The 17760-nt window shown below is 37.1% G+C and overlaps 1 protein-coding gene across 2 annotated transcripts in view; it reads left to right on the top strand.

Annotated features, from left to right (window-relative positions):
• The window catches only part of RALYL (RALY RNA binding protein like), a 693040-nt gene that overhangs the window by 189506 nt on the left and 485774 nt on the right, over positions 1–17760 (top strand). The window contains exon 1 of one of the 2 annotated variants that reach the window (XM_045806051.2): positions 11394–11558. The exons of the other annotated variant lie outside the window; for it this stretch is intronic. The gene's annotated coding sequence lies outside the window, so the exon portion shown is untranslated. Of the gene's footprint in view, positions 1–11393; positions 11559–17760 lie in introns of those variants that run through there. 2 annotated transcript variants of the gene reach the window in all.

The following is a 17760-nucleotide window of genomic DNA, read 5'->3' as shown; positions in this document are numbered from 1 at the left end:
CCTCAAGATTGACTCTCTTTATATCAGAACTTGACCAAATAGTTCTTAAGTTAACAAGGCCCCTCGGCCTCTACATTTGAGGCTCTGCTGCTAGTTGCACCTGCCAGGGCCAGTCTTTGGTGTTGGATGAATCTCAGACGTGCCACACTGCACCCAGTAAGCTGGCCTGTGCCTGGCCCTGAGCTTGACCACTCACCTCCCTCAATTAAGTTTGCTAGCCAGTTCTGTCATGCTTCATATCCAGGAGGCCATTCGTGTCCAGGACAAGATGCCACCTTCTTCCCACCATATCATTCTGCTGCTTCACAAAATCCCCCTGTTATATTTCACCCAGATAACATTAACGTTCATTCTCTCTTTTTCTTGGCACTTATACAAGAAGTGCAAACATCCACTTAGGGAAGAGGGCATCCTGTCAGAACTGGGTCTTTTCTGATACTTGGATTAGGTCACTAAGTCACTGCAGATTTATAGAGGAAAGAGAAACACTACACTGGAGAATTTGCTGTAATTGCCAGAAGCACCAAACCTGTAATTACTATTGCCACTCTGGGAACTTGAAGTGAAGCCTCCATAGTTAGCCTTTGCCCTTATCCATCCTGATTTTCCTGCCATATTTTTCTACTTTGGCCTTTGTTAAAATTTATAGTAGAAATAGAAACTTAAGAATCCAGCTGAAGATTCTTAGAGTAGTACAAAGAATATATTTTTTTAATTTATTTGATGCCTCACATACAACAGAATGCGGAGAAATTTAATCAGTGGTAATAGAATTGTTTATTTTAATAAAAGCCAGGGAGAGTTGACTAACACTTTCACTGTTTGAGCTCATAATGTAAGACATATGTAGCACTTTTTAAAAAGATTTATTTGTTGGAGAGAGAGAGCGAGCAGGGTGGAGGGGCAGGGCAGAGGGAGAGAGAGTCCCAAGTGGGCTCCGTGCTAAGCACAGAGCCCGACATGGGGCTTGATCTCATGACCCTGAGATCATGATTTAACTGAGTGAGCCACCCAGCCCCCACCCCCCACCCCCTGTGTATCACTTTCTAACTTAGCGTCATCTAACTAACCAGGTAGGTGTTATCTTTAATCCATTTAAAAATGTGGACATAACAGGCATTGCAGATGAGGATACTGGCGGTCAGAGAGCTCACAGGTTTGCCTAATTCAGCAACTGGGGACTGTCCTAAGGCAATACTATACTTCTGGCTAGAGATCCCTACCCACTGGTGACCACTCTCTTGCTTAAGTTCATTCCTCAGTTCCACTTTGTCTTCAGACTAAATGACAAAGGAGGGTCACAAGGCCCTTTGTTATATCATGCCATCATTTCCCTTCTTTTCCTTCCTATACTTCATCCATTCTGAACCTCTTGGAGAGCCATCATAGCTTGCCCTTCCTTTTTATCTGGGTTATTGAGTCCTATTTTGGGGGCCAGATCCGTTGGGAAAGCTTCCGTGCGGTATGAGCTGGCCTCAGACAACATCTTGCATAATCTCTACTGGAGCCATTAGTACCATTAATGTATGACTCTGGTTGCTTTAGATTAAGCTTCTGAGGGTACAGACTGCCTCTTTCATTTTTGTTTCTTCTTTTTCTTCATCTATCAAATAAATATAATAATAGCTACCTTGTAGATTTATTGGGAGGATTAGAGGTAATGTATGTTAGTAAAGTAACTAAGAGTGCCAGAGACATGGTAATAAAACTAACAATAACTCATATTTATTAAACTCATTTTCTGTGTACCAGGTACTCTGGTAGGCATTTAACGTGTATTATCTGTAATCCTTATGTAATGATTTTATTCAATGGCCTGAACTCAAAGCCAGTATAAGCAGAAAGAACTTTTACTTTTCTCTCTTCAACAGTGTTATCAAATCTTATGACCCTGCAATTTGATCCGTGTTAGGCAGAGGCCATAGTTTCAGACTCTCGGTTATCAACACGAGTTAATTTCAATAATTAAAATTTATTTTCAGTTATTAAAAGTCCTAGGCTGTTCTTAATGCAAATGAAATTCAAAACATGTCCCTTTCCCTCAGCTGAGTCCTGACGCAGGCTCTTGCCCTGCATTTCAGAATAGTTTTGACTTGACTGGGATTTTTCTAGTCGCTCTCGGTCATCAGTGCCTCTGTCATTGGCAGAAGCTGGCTGCATTGTGGGGTGTGCCCGTAGGCTCTTTAGCGCCCTGCCTTTTCCCCGTACCCAGCGCTATTTGAGACCTCCGCTTTCTGAGAAGGGACAGAAGCAGGTTAGCTCTCACCCAGCTCCAGCCCACAGCAGTCAGTCCCACAACCTCCTTCTGCCAGGTTCTCTTACTTTGGCAGGTGGCTCTTCTCAGTAGGATCCCATGAAGATAGGGGATTACTTTCTGTGGTACGCCCTGGGCCCATAGGAAACACAGGCGTTCTTGTCCTGTCTGGTGTTGGAATGTAGATCTGTCTGTCTGCCATCCTCTCTTCTTGCTCTGCTTGTGTGGACGGTGCCAGTCAGCATCGTGCTTTCTGAATTCTCCAGGAGAGAAGGGGGCAGCCATCAGTGTTCGCATGCGCCTCCACACTCCAGGAGCCGTGTGTCAGCTTGTTGCACACTCTTCACCGTGGTCATGCCACCACTGGCCCGCACGTTTCTGCAGCTCGCAAGCCTATGGTCAGAATTGACTCACTAGTCTTTTGTCTCAAAAGTGCCCCTCTCACTACTCTGAGATCTGTTAGCGCTGTCCCCTTGGATATGTGTGTGCAACAGGCGTGCATGAGAGGAGATAAGCCAAAACCCCTCCCTTAGGTAACGTCTCACTGCCTCCATGACTTTCTGTTAACGCACGCCATAATTCTGCTCTTGATAGGCCAGATGAGGTGCCACGTTAGTGGCCAGTTAGGCTGCTTGGTAGGAAATCCTAGGAGAGGTACGAGCAGCTGCTCTTCACAATCTTTTCTCCTGTTGTTCTCACTTTAGGTCTTTAGCTGGAATATTCGAAATAACAGGAAAAGCCCTGCTCCACATCTCTGTATATATAAAGCACTCATTTACATCTGAAGAACTGTGACTCTAGAAGTCAGGTTATCTTTCCTATGGCCACTAAACGTATTTAGTGAAAATCCAAACCTAATTTGTATCTAGGTTAGTGTAATCCCAAACTGACCATTCTGTTCACTGTACTGTTTACTCTAGAATGTGATTGTTCAATTGTAAATGGTTACCAAAGGGCATCTCAAAGTAAAGATAGATAGCAATGGCACCCATTGGGATTTATTTAGGTAACTTACAATGGAAAATGGAGGTTTGATGGTGTAGACTTATCAAGGATTATCCAACTTAATTGACTCCTATATTAGTCATTTTCTGCCAGTTTAAGAAATGTTTGATAGAGCTAAAGCAGTGCCTAGCTCATTGTGAGAATTCCATAAATATTTGTTAAATGAAAGACTGTAGGAATTCAAACTCAGCTAATACAACTACTCCCAGCAAATGGTGGCGAGTGTTGAGTTTTGTCAAGTGCTTTGATTGTGTTGGTCTCCCTGTTCTTCATCCATCCATCATCAACCCTTATATTCAAGGAGATGTCTTTAGCATTTTTATTGGATGACTGCATGTCTCTTATATGTAACCAGGAGAAATACCAAGCTCTCAAAAGAAGCCTGATTGTGTCAGAGTCGAAAATTTAATCAGCAAGAACCAATTTAAAAGAGCCAAGTTGTAGCAAAATCTAGAGAATTCTAACTTTGAATAGAATCCTTTCCTGCTTCACTGTAGCCTCACTTTCTTTCAACTTTTAAATAAGAAAATGCTGATAAATGGCCAATGAAGAATTGCTTAATATAGTACAATAGTTATTCTTTTTCTGTCAATGTTCAGAGGGAAGGAACATCTGGATAAATCTCAGGGATGTTTGAGGAATTTTAGTAACTGCCCTCTCAGTCAGGTTAATTTATTAATGCTCAGTTTGTAAAAACATCATTAGAAATGTTTAGTCCTTTTTGTATAGATTATATTTGTAGAGAGAATTTATTGAAGAGATTTACATATAAAATTATGAGTGAAAAACAAAAATATTAAAAGTAGCTACAGCTATTTTACATGGTCTGATATCTTTGCACTTAGTGATATGTAGCACACATCAGACACTTAAAAATACATTTCTGTATATGAGATTCTTAAAAAATGTGAAACTATAGTGAGAGAAAGAAAGCTGATCAGTAATTGCATGAGGGGAAGAAGCTTGACTGCAATGGGGCACAAGGAAACTTTTTCAGGAGTTGAAAATCTTGATTGTGATGGTGGGTACATGAATATTTTCCACATCCCAAATTTACCAAATAGTATAATTATAGTGGGCAAATCTTTCGTATCTACATTATATTTCAGTAAACCCGAGGGAATGAAGGAGAAAAAAAATCTTTATTATTGAATTTAGACTGTTCCACTTTTATTATTTTTTTTCTGCAAAGTGAATAGGACCATGGTATAGTCTACTTAAATTATGTTCTACATGGAATAATAAAGTCTTAAGTTTCAAATTATCTTAAAGACCCTTTAGTGTAATCCTTCCTTCAGTCACTCTTCACTCTTCATTCACTCTTCACTTAGTTGCTTGTTGCTGGATACGTGAAGTCAAATAAGGCATAATCCTTGCCTTGGGGAAGTGTATTAGTTCTTATCTATTACTGTGTAACAAATTGCCCCCAAATTTAGTGACTTAAAGCAACACACATTTATCAAACCACAGTTTCTGTGGGTCAGAAATCCAGACACGGCTCACTTGCGTCTTCTGTTTCAGGACGTCTTACAAGGCTGCAATCACAATGTCAACCAGACCTGGGATTTCTTATCTGAAAGCTCAGCTGGTCAAAGGTCTGCCTCCAAACCCACTAATGCTGTTGTTGGCAGAATGCAGTACATTGAGTGCTGTTCACCTCGGCCTCAGTTACCAGCTGGCTGTTGGTGGGAAACTGCTCTCGGTTCTTTGGCAACAGATGCTTTCCAATATGACCCCTTCATCAATGAGTGTAGACTGAGAAGACAATAGAGTCAGCTCCGAAAGCCAAGTCACAACCTTTTATAACTCAAACACAGAAATGGCATGCCCTCAACATGGTCGCATACCCTTGGTTAGAAAGTGACTCATTGTAATGTAGGCAGGTATCATCATCATCATCATGGTGCATACATGATCATGTTGCTGTGAAAATTAAGCACAGTAATGAATGGAAAGTTCTGAGTGTGGTATCTGGCAAATAGTAGGCATTCAATAGAAGTTATTTATATTTTGTTATTATCCTTGTACAGATCTCATTCCTGACCTAAAATCTACATCTCTGAAACTTTTTCCTTGTTGAGCTTAGTTGAAAAACTTGGGGCTTACTAATCAAGTTGTATTCACTTCCAAATGCTAACCCTGCCTTTAATTTACATCAGAAGACAATGCATGTGCTGCCTTCAGATTCTCCCCTCTCCTGCACATTCCAGGCTTCTCTGTTTCCAGAAATGTTCCCTGTATAACATGATTGCAGGCCTCCCAAGCATCTCTTCTTGACACGCTTGTTCGATTGTAAGTCATCACACAAAACTAAAAAACCATATAACAAGTCAGTCATCCGAAGGAAAAGTTTTCCAATGAGGATGATCTATAACTAGTATTCCTACCTCAAGTTAATTCATAAGCAATCCTGATCTAGGACCTAATCTGGATCCGTAGGACAAGCTCAAACACGTTTCTCACAACTCACTGAGTTAGTAAGTAGTTAGTACATTTTTTGCAAAAATTAATATCAAAGCACAAGAGAAGTATTTTAATTGATAAATAACCAATCTACATACAACAAAGCAATAATTAAATAAAAGGGATATATTTACAGCTAAAAAAATACATTTCTAAAACTATTGAATCAACTTCTAAGTTAAGACAAGATCATATTAAGAATTGGATATTTATTTATTTTAGAAGCAAGAGCATTTTAGCAAGTGACCTATAAATTAAGGTCAATATTTTTAAATATGATATTATATGTCAATTGCGCTTCAATAAAAAAATTTAAAAAAGATTAATACACTTACATCCCTGAGAAAAGATGTATGAAGTAACGTTCTTGCAGTAATATTTAGTTTTTAAGTATTTCACCATTGATATTTCTCATTCTAGGAATTTTTATTTCATAATCAATTTCAAAAAGGGAAGAGAATGCATTTAAATAAAATAATTTATCCTCATATGAATGTTCTCTATTATTAGATTCTACCTCAGGAGCCAGCATGTATTTTTAACTTCTTTGATGTTTATAAGGAATATTGGTGATAATGTTAATATTTTTAATGTGTTTAATGTTATTCAACAGAAAAATAATAAAATATCATTTATTTGAATTTCTGTTGTAATGTAAGGGAAGTATAAGTGCTGGTGATTAATTATTTCATTTACAGGTTATATTGAAGATTCTTTAGAGCTAATTATATTGGCATTTCTTCTTACAAAAAGAAAACAAGTATAAATATTTGGTCATAGGAATCCTCAAGTAGCTTCACATTCCAAGTTATTGAAAATAACTCCACTCCAAAAATTCATTAATAAAATACATAGGAAATTATATTTTTAAATATTTTTATTCTAACTTTTTATTGGAAATGCAATAGTTGGTGCAATGGAATAAAATGTGACAACAAACACAGAAACAAAGAATGCACAAAGCTTAATTTCCAAGGTATGCATGTGTCTGTGTGTGTGTATATATTTATACATATAAATATATATATATATATCAAACACATTTTAAAATCATTAAATACTAGTATCCCAATAGAGAAAAGTGGGCTTATGATAACAGTCTAAAAGAATATGCATTAAATGTGGATAGTGGTTGTCTATGGGCTATGATTTTTATTTTCTTCTTTATATCATCAATGTTTCTGAATGCTTTGCCAGAAACATTTATTACTTTAACAAGCAGGACAATGTTTGTTGATTTTTCCATTAAAAATATATTTTGTGCGGGGCGCCTGGGTGGCACAGCGGTGAAGCGTCTGCCTTCGGCTCAGGGCGTGATCCCGGAGTTATGGGATCAAGCCCCGCATCAGGCTCCTCTGCTGTGAGCCTGCTTCTTCCTCTCCCACTCCCCCTGCTTGTGTTCCCTCTCTCACTGGCTGTCTCTATCTCTGTCAAATAAACAAATAAAATCTTTAAAAATATATATATATGTATTTTGTGCTAAATCTGTGAACCAAATTAAGAATGAACTTAGTTTCATTATGTTTCTTAAGGAGAATAATTAGAAAATGCTATGATTTTTAAAAAATAGTACTTTCTATTTCTTTGTGAACTTGTAGGAATTGTTCACTTACGGAAAAATATATTTAGATCTACTTTTATCTTTTTGTGGAAATCCTTTGCACATAATGTTGAATTATCAAAGAAAGTATAGTTTGTTACTAAGTCATTAAAATTCAAAGTCAAAACATTTATAGATTTATCTCCAGTAAATAAGCATCATATTTATATCTGGTAAGGATTACATTATAGTATTTGATAAGCATGCATACTTATATAGCTATAAAAAAATCTGAGCAAGCTGTTAAATGCTTTCGTTTGATGACACATTTTATTCAAAAGGTAAGAAATATCTTTCTTTGCAGAGGGGAATGAATTACAATTCAACTTCAGGGGTCGCTTTCAGACTTGTATTTATATTGAGCAGTGATAGAGGTGAGATTTTAACTCTATGTACCTTGATTATGTTTTTGCTAAATCACCTGATTTGTGTTAAATGAAATACATAAAGGAGCCATGAGGTACCAAAACTGTGTTCCTGTGCTTTGCTTTCAATTTCAATTTCATGCCTATTTTGGTGAAACTGTGAAAGTAAGTAGAGTTAAATAGTATTAAAACCACCATTAGATCATTTGTAAACTATCATTTTCAAGAAAAGCATTCACGAATATCGTTGTACTACTTAAAATATACTTAAAACTGTTCAATAATTATAGAATATCCATGTCATTTTTATTTATTCTTTCGTTCATTCATTCATTCATTCATTCTTCCTTTTACATGGATTAAACTATACCTGAAATTTATTATTCAGTTTTGTGTGATGACTTCTTTTAAAAAATACTATCATGTATTTGAAATAAGGCTTGTCTAAAAAAGCATTTATGTAGATTTTAGAAAAAACATTTTTGAAGATTTTATTGCTAAGTCATCTCTACACCCAACGTGGGGCTTGAACTCACAACCCCAAGATCAAGAGTCACTTGCTCTACCAACTGAGCTAGCCAGACACCCCTAGTTCTTAGAAATTGATTGAAGCTCCGGTCTGCATTTAATATTTCAACCAGCAATGTTATTTTGCTTTAAAATTCTGGAAAAATAAAGTTGATTTTTGCCTTTTAACATACAGCCATCTGAAATATTTTCATTCATTCACTCATTCATTTATTAATTGAGTATAATTCAGTAAACATTAAAAAGAACTTATATGTGTTCTAGGTTCTGGGTATCCAAGCACTTGCAGACCAGAAGGGGAAATAACAGAAAGATAGACAGATACGTGAGGGCACACACACACACACACACACACACACACACACACACACACACAGAATGAAAATTGCTTTGATATAGATATTTTGATCTTACCTATATTTGGAATGCCCAGTTCTCTCTCTCTCTCTCTCTCTCTCTTTTAATTGAAACATAATTGAACACACTATTAGGTTAGTTTCAGGTATAAGTAGTGATTCAACAACTCTATACCTTATGCTATCTCAGCACAAGTCACCATACGACACTATTACAGTACCACTGACTGCATTCCGTATGCTGTACCTTTCATCCTAGTCACACATTCATTCCATTACTGGAAACCTGTATCTCCCACTCCTCTTCACCCATTTTGCCCCTTCCCCCACCCACCTCCCCTCTGGCAACTACCTATTTATTCTCTGTATTTATTTATAGGTCTGGCTGTTTTATTTTGTTCTGTTTTTTAAATTCCACATATAAGTGGAATCGTATGGTATTTGTCTTTCTCTGTCTGCCTTATTTAACTTAGCATAAAACTCTCTAGGTCGATCCATCTTTGTTGAAAATAGCAATATCTCATTCTTTTTTATGACTAATATTTCATTGTGTCTATATACCACATCTTCTTTATCAATTTATCTGTGGATGGACATTTAGGTTGCTTTCTTATTTTGGCTATTGTAGATAATGTGATGCAATAAACAAACATGAGGGTGCATATATCTTTTAGAATTAGTGTTTTAATTATTTTTAGTACTTAGTAGTGGAATTACTGAATCATATGCTACTTCTATTTTTAACTTTTTGAAGAACCTCCGTACTGTTTTTCACAGTGGGTTGCCAATATACATTCCTACCAGCAGGGCACAAGGGTTCCTTTCTCTCCACATCTTGTCTTTTTGATACTTCCAAGTCTGACTGGTTTAAGGTGATATCTCATTGAGGTTTTGGTTTGCATCCATTATTCTTAATTAACAGAGAGTAGCAACTCAGAAATTTACATATACTGATTATATGTATTCTTAAAGTTTGTCAGTAAGCTTTTTAGAGTTTTATGAAACATGGTTTTAGAAAATATTACTTTGAAAAAAAAAATTGGTCCTGTTAAAATTACTGAGATTGTCTTCTGTTCTTGTTTATAATCAAGCCATATGGGGCCAATTATCTAATATGTTAATTTATTTCCATTAAGCATTTACCTTGTTACAACCTCATTGTAGACAGAATAATGGCCCCCTAAAGATGTCTGCCTCCTAATCCCCAGCACCCGTGAATAGGTTACTTTACATGGCAAGGAGACTTTGCTGTGATTAAGTTAAGGATCTTGAAATGGAAGATAATCCTGGATTATCCAGTTGGGTCCAGTGTAATCACAGGGTTCTTTTAAGAGGGGAGGAAGAAGATCAAAGGTGGAAGAAGATAGAAGGGAGAAGCAGAGGTTGGAATGATATGCTTTGAAAATGGAGGAAGGGGCTCCAGCCAGGGAGTGAGGACAGCCTCACCAGGGTGACAAGGCAAGGCAAGGAATTTTCCTCAGAGCCTCTGGAGGGAATGCAGCACTGTCTATATGTTAATTTTAGCCCCCTTAAGATTTAATTTTGGCTTTTGACCCCCAGAATTGTACAGAATAAATTTGTTTTTTTAAAGATTTTATTTATTTATTTGAGAGAGAGAGAGAGAGAGAGAATGCATGCATGGGGGGAGAGGGGCGGAGAGAGGGAGAAGCAGACTCTCCGCTAAGCCGGAAGCCTGACGTAGGGCTCCATCCCAGGACTCAGAGATCATAACCTGAGCTGAAGGCAGATGCTTAACTGACTGAGCCACCCAGGCGCCCCTAAAGTCGTATTGTTTTAAGTTACCAAGTTTGTGAAGAATTCTTATAGCTGCAATAGGAGACTAATACAAACCTACGTAGCAGTAACACTTCAAATGGCCTCTTTTTTTTTTAATTTAATAAAAATCGTAACTTCATTCACCAGATGCATTACTGAAGAGGTGCTTATTTATTAGCAAAATGTGGAACCTTTTATTATTTCCAGGGAATCATTAAGTAGGATAGCTGCTAACTCTACCCATCAAGCCAAATAAGTCTTCAGGGGTGGCAAAGCCACATAGAACCAGGTGCTGGTGTCACCTAGGCCGGAGCCGCTACAGCTCTTTGTAACTGAGACTCTAGATACCACTGGAATTTTAAGAAACCACATAAAAATAAAACATCTGAATGTGAATACTTTCAATGCTTCCTTGCCTGTCACACATTCAAAAAGAGCCTCTCCCGGTAATAATCTGTGTGGTGCTGTTAGTATATCAATTGCAGACAAGCAGAAAGCTGAACCCTTTATTGCTCCTTCTGTTTTCCGGGAGTATTCCGTAATAGAGTGACCGATACTCTGTTTTACAGGGTGAGGGGAAAAGCTGTAATAACTTCTATGCCATTATTTTTGCAACTCGAGAGTTCATTAAAACTCTCTTTGGCTTTCTTCACTGCCATCTTTCTTCTTCCTTATGAATTATTCAAGGCAGATTTCCGTTGAGGTAAATAGTTTGATTTGAAGTTTTTTGTATCTGGATTTAGATGCAACAAGAAGTGTTAAATGCTCAGAATTTTAAGTGTACAGAATGGCACAGACTCAGCTATTAAGATGGAAGACATTTGCTGTTAGCGCTCTGGGGCTGCTGTTTGCAACGTCAGCGTGGTACTATTTGTCATTCGGAAGTAGGTAGGCATTATGATGCCTGTAGTATAAATCAGACTTTACAGAATGCTTGGTCCCCAAGCACTTTGAACATTCCAATCCACTTCTCGGTTTACAGAACATTTTTTGATTTTACAAGGTAAAGTTTCCCTTTTTTATTTAACCTTGCCAATGCATTATTAATCTCTATTATTTTTCAGGTATTATATACCAAACAACAAAAAAAAAACATTAGCCTGCATGTTTCTCTTGGATAAAATGAGGTTGTAAGTTTTGAGTTCTTCTTTCAACAAATAATGTGAAAGCTAAGAGGACCTAGGAAACATTTCATTTTTATATAACTCAAGGTAAGCCTGATTTCTTCTTTCATAGTAGTCATCTCATCCTTGGGATTCTGTGTCTTAGTTTTAATTTTTAAACACTTAGCTCATAGAGTTTACATACCTGAAAAACCGATATATGGAACACATGGCTGCAAACTACATTGCTTTGGAACTAATGGGCAGAATTGGTTGAGTGCAATGTAGCACATTTAAAAACCAATCCAAGGAAATCTTATTATAGTTCTGTCATCTGCTAAAATGCACTTCCCTAATGTCAGTTTCTGTTAAAGCAGTCTACATAAAATTATGTTCGTGAAATTATGCCCAGGTGGCAAAGCGTTTTATTCACATACTCTGCTCTCACATGATTTTTTGAGCAGCAGGAATTCCATTTACTAAAGAACGGTAAGAACTAATATTTAATAATTACTATGTGCTAGATTGTGTGCTAGGTACTTGGCACTCATCGTCTACATGAATGCTCACAATTACTCTGTGATATGGTTTCTGTAGCATCCCATCTTACAGCTAGAAAGTTGCTTGCAGAGCACAGTTTTGAATCGGTCTGTCTGACGTTAAGGTCCATGCTCTTAAGTACTCTGCCAGTGATTACAAATTCAAACATGTGCAAGAACAGAGATTTATGAAGTTACCTAGTATAATGAATGAATTTAAATTCATGTACATTTAAACTGTATACTGGGCAACCTTTACATATTTGTAGACTGTACTCAGCTTTCAGCGTCTGGTTTTAAACTCTGCACAAAGCCACCCTGCTTTCAGAAGCATTAATTTATATGTGTAATTATTCCTTTATTCATTTCAATTTTATTCAGGTTTTATCAGAGACTGTAAGTGTGCAGAGGACAGAACTACATTGTCATATTACCCTTGCATGCCAAATAGCTACTCGTTAACCCAGTCATGTGGTCTGTCTGGTGTCAGGATAGAAGGGAAGGAACTTCCTACCTGAGCCTGGGGGAGATACTGAAATCAGAAGAAAGTTCAGACTCAAAAGCCAAGGGAAAAGTTGAGTTCTGAGGAGGTCACATAAATTGAGGGGGCTAGAAGAATGTATTAAGATCTAGCCTACAGCACTCGTGGTCTTATGGCCATGAATATGAGAGTGATGGCAGCTGCTGAAAGGAGCTGAGGCAATACTTTGAAACCAGCTTCGTATTTGGTCCATGATTGTACCAGCCATATTGTAAGGCAGACGTGGGTCATTTTTAAGGGATGTGGGATGAGGTGTGTATCAATATTACACATAAAAACTTAGAGATAAACAAGGTGTTTAGATCCTATAAGAAAAAGCTATGGAAGAGCTATGGGGATGCCATTAGTTTCTTTTAAGTTCCCTTAAGGGATTTTCATTGTTCAGATGTCAACTATCAGAGAAAGGTAGGGAAATATTTGCCATTTGATTGTTTAAGGAAATATATTTTCAAGAATTAATAACATTCTTCTGGTTATATGTAATTAAGCTATCCCTTTTCAAAAATCAGTAATAGCTCCTATTTTAGTTATAGCAGACATCCCTTAATTTGATAAGTTATTTAAGTTCTTTGGTCTTTAGTTTCCATGAAACTGGGTGCGTGATTTTTAAACCTTTTTTTCAGAGGATGTGCTGATAAAATATGAAACTTGAAAATCACTGAGATTCTGTGCTTAATCAGAACCCTGTCATCTCTAAAATTCAACAAGTCAGCAGTCAGTTATGACAAGGTCCTTTATTATTTGGTAACCCTTTCTATTATAATGCACTTAGTGCCAGCCTGCCCGCCCTTCCTTCCTCCCTTCCTCCCTTCCTCCTTCCCTCCTTTCCTTCCTTCCTTCCTTCCTTCCTTCCTTCCTTCCTTCCTTCCTTCCTTCCTTCCTTCCTTCCTTCCTTTTCCCTCCCTCCCTTCCTTCTGTTTTATTACCTTCTATTGGAAAAGGAATTTTACATAGAATTCTTGATTCAGTGGTTGGATATGGGGAAAGCTTACTCACCACTAGGGGCATTTGAAAACATAAGAGGGAATTTCGGGTTTTCTCTGTAGCTAAAAGAATACAGGAGACCTTGTTACTAGCATTTCGTAGCTAGAGGCCAGGGATATTGTTAACCATCTTGTTGTAGATGGAAAAAAATTCTCGTGTAAAAGGTCAGTAGCACCCTTTTTGAGAAATGCTGTAATGGATCGTGTCCTTGAAGTTTGAAAAATCCTGTAGTAAAACTAATTTCTTTTCTGATAAGGATTTTCATTCCTTTTAATTTTAATTTCAGTATAGTTAACATACAGTAGGATTTTCATTCTTGTTTTGCTCATGCTCTTTCTGCCCCGAGCACCTTTCCCAATTACCACATTGAAATCCTGTTTGTTTTTTAAGGCTTAGCTCAGATCTCCTCTCCTTTATGAAGTCACTTTTGTAAACTTCTCACTTTAAACTCAGAGATCTTCCTACTTCTTGATGGCCTTTATGTAATCGCTCTCTTGAACACAAGCTTGAATATCTCCAAAGCCATAGGCAACTAGAGAAAAATGTTGCTCGCTTTCCATTTCTGCTTTCCATATCAGGTGTGGCAAAGGGCCTTGAAAATAGAGATAAGGCTTTTGTTTTGTTTTATTTCTATTAAAGTGATGCTTTTATAGAGAGATAGACAATAAATAACGAAATAAGAATGATTTATCCTCACCCACAAAAACATCACCACGATAAATATGCGAAGCCTGAGATTCAACCTAACTTTTTATTCATTTATGATTAATTCACTTTAGGAGTTCCATTAAAAGTGGACTATGAAACCTGTTCTTTACTATCCTTTCTTGTTGGATGTGTCTTGAATCCATGATTAAATATCAGTATACAGACGAACCAATGGTAACAAAGATTTTTCTAGAAATAAAGGTAGCTTTCAGGGCTTCTCTAAAAAATAAAATAAAATTTAAATATATGATCAGCTGTCTACCAGTTGCCTGAAACAAGATCACGTATCATGGGCCCGCTGTCCTAGTTCAAATACAATGAAGGAATCAACACCATCCCCTAGCCTGATGATATTTGCTTTAAGGAACAGGAAGTACTTAACTCCTGCTAGACATTGGTAGTAAACTTAGCTGTTGCCAGTATCATTTCTGGGACTTATTTCTGGAACCTATATGAACTTTGAGATCTCAAAAGATTCCTGTTTCCTTTGGGTTATAGTTTTATAAAAATGGCTTTTGATATTAAAGTTTTAATAAGAGAATAGAATTGTTTCTTTGCATATACCAGTCTATTGTTGTAGAATATTATTTGAAACCATGATATTGATGAGACTATTGTAAATTTTAAGGTAGTTGATCCACGTGTGTTTTCATTCTTGTTGGGTAATGGTGATAAGCTAGAAAAACGATGCAAAAGAATTACAGATTTTTACTAAATATGAAGGAAACAAGATGATTCCATGCCACTTAGGACCTAAAAGACAAGGGGGGAAATATGAAATATTCAGTTAGCTTTATCATCTATTTTATTCTGAATTTGGGCCAAAGTGTATTGTTAAGTAAGGACTATCAGATATATGTTCATGTATCTTTAGAACATTGGTTTTTCTGCATTCTTAAATGGCTACACAAATAGTGTCAGTGTTGAATAGCTGTATTAACAGTTCTGGAATTCTCTATGTCTATCTAAGTGTTATGTGTGTATGTGTATCTACGTGCTTATTATTTCTTTTTTCCAGTTAGAGTATGAATTTCTAGGATTTAGGAAATCCAATACAAGAGTATGACCTTGTAGTATACCCATTCTGAAAATCACTTTGGCATCATGAAGTCCTGGGGGGTGAGGGGGTGATAGAGGTGGGGATGATGAAGAAAATAAATGAAAAAAAAAATCCCCTTACCTTTTTCTTGGTATACTAAGTAACATTTGGGAATATAATATTAGGTAAATATATTCAAATATATTCTGGATCAGAAAGTGCTGGGTAAGTGGAAAATAAGAGATGGCACTTCTGGGCATTTTCTTTTGATATAATATCACCATTTTGAATAAACCAGTTACACAAACATGCACATACAACCTCTTACCCAGGACATCAAAACTGAATACTTAAATTAAGTTTAGGTAATCAGGAAGCATTTCAACTATCATGAGCCTAAGAGTCTAAGGCATGTTGAAATAAATAAAATACCAGTGCTTTCTAGAAGCATTATAGAACCTTATGCATTCAGTATTTGCTGGGATTTGTCCTCTGTGGCATTGAAAGGAGATGACGGGTGATTATACTGTCAAAGCTTCTAGTTCTCAAATACAATCTTCAAAGGAGTGCTGGGGCAGACATAGGATAATTTTAATAGACTTTGGAAGACTTTGGAACATCCAAAAACAGAGAAGAAAACTTGCACGATAACACAGGAACATTGCCAGTATTGCTCGTTCCTTCTCCCTCCCTCTCTCTCTCTGTAGACACACATATATGCTTCAGTGTATGAATAGATAATAGAAAAAAATCATCCTCTTCTACAATATTAGTTGCATATTCTTTTCCTTGAATGTTATTAAGATACATTTCAAACTTTATTTTATTCTTTGTTTTAAGTTTCAAAAGCTTCCTCCAACACATTCCTTAAAAAAAAACAACAACAAAACTTTATTCGGATAGAATTCACATATATAGTTCACTTACTTAAAATATTTAATTCCGGGATACCTGGGTGGCTCAGTCGGCTAATCGGTAGACTCTTGATTTTCTCGACTTCCGCCCAGGTTGTGATCTCAGGGTCCTGGGATCGAGCCCTACTCACATCAGGCTCCTCACTCAGTGGGGAGCCTGCTTGAGGATTCTCTCACCCTCTCCCTCTGCCCCTTCTCATTTTCTCTGTCTCTCTCTAATAAGTAAATCTTTAAAAAATAAATTAATAAAATACAATATATAATTTCATGTTTTTAGTATTTCACAGAGTTGTACATTTATCACTATAATCAAATTTAGGTCATTTTCATTACTCTAAAAAGAAATTCTGCACCCTTTATAGTGTTCCCCAACCATACCCACCCCCCATCTGTCTTCACCCCAAACTATTCTATAATCTTTCTTTATAGAGTTGTCTTTTCTAGACAGTTCATAAAAATGGAGTCATCTAATATGTTATCCTTTGTGACTGGCTTTTTTTTTTTTTGCCTCATTTTGCATTTATTTTTTTTTTTTAATGATTTTTTATTATATTATGTTAGTCACCATACAGTACATCCCCGGTTTCCGATGTAAGGCTCGATGATTCATTAGTTGTGTATAACACCCAGTGCACCATGCAATACGTGCCCTCCTTACTACCCATCACCGGTCTATCCCATTCCCCCACCCCCCTCCCCTCTGAAGTCCTCAGTTTGTTTCTCATAGTCCATAGTCTCTCATGTTTCATTCCCCCTTCTGATTACCCCCCCTTTCTTTATCCCTTTCTTCCCCTACCGATCATCCTAGTTCTTATGTTCCATAGATGAGAGAAATCATATGATAGTTGTCTTTCTCTGCTTGACTTATTTCACTTAGCATTATCTCCTCCAGTGCTGTCCATGTTGTAGCAAATGTTGAGAACTCGTTCTTTCTGATAGCTGAGTAATATTCCATTGTATATATGGACCACAACTTCTTAATCCAGTCATCTGTTGAAGGGCATCTCGGCTCCTTCCACAATTTAGCTATTGTGGACAATGCTGCTATGAACATTGGGGTGCATATGGCCCTTGTCTTCACTACGTCTGTATCTTTGGGGTAAATACCCAGTAGTGCAATGGCTGGATCATAGGGTAGCTCAATTTTTAACTTTTTAAGGGACCTCCACACTGTTTTCCAGAGTGGCTGTACCAACTTGCATTCCCACCAACAATGTAGGAGGGATCCCCTTTCTCCACATCCTCTCCAACAATTGTTGTTTCTTGCCTTGTCTATTTTTGCCATTCTAACTGGCGTAAGGTGGTATCTCAGTGTGGTTTTGATTTGAATTTCCTTGATGGCTAATGATTTTGAACATTTTTTCATGTGTCTGTTAGCCATTTGTATGTCTTCATTGGAAAAGTGTCTGTTCATATCTTCTGCCCATTTTTTGATTTGTTTATTTGTTTCTCGTGTATTGAGTTTGAGAAGTTCTTTGTAGATCTTGGATACCAGTCCTTTATCTGTAGTGTCATCTGCAAATATCTTCTCCCATGCCGTGGGCTGCCTCTTAGTTTTTCTGACTGTTTCCTTGGCTGTGCAGAA

The sequence above is a fragment of the Ursus americanus genome, chromosome 9, assembly GCF_024610735.1.
Source record: "Ursus americanus isolate L20-20 chromosome 9, mUrsAme1.1.p, whole genome shotgun sequence".
Taxonomy (NCBI): Eukaryota; Metazoa; Chordata; class Mammalia; order Carnivora; family Ursidae; genus Ursus; species Ursus americanus.
The sequence above is the reverse complement of the archived record's forward strand: the minus strand, read 5'-3'. Positions and strand labels throughout refer to the sequence as shown.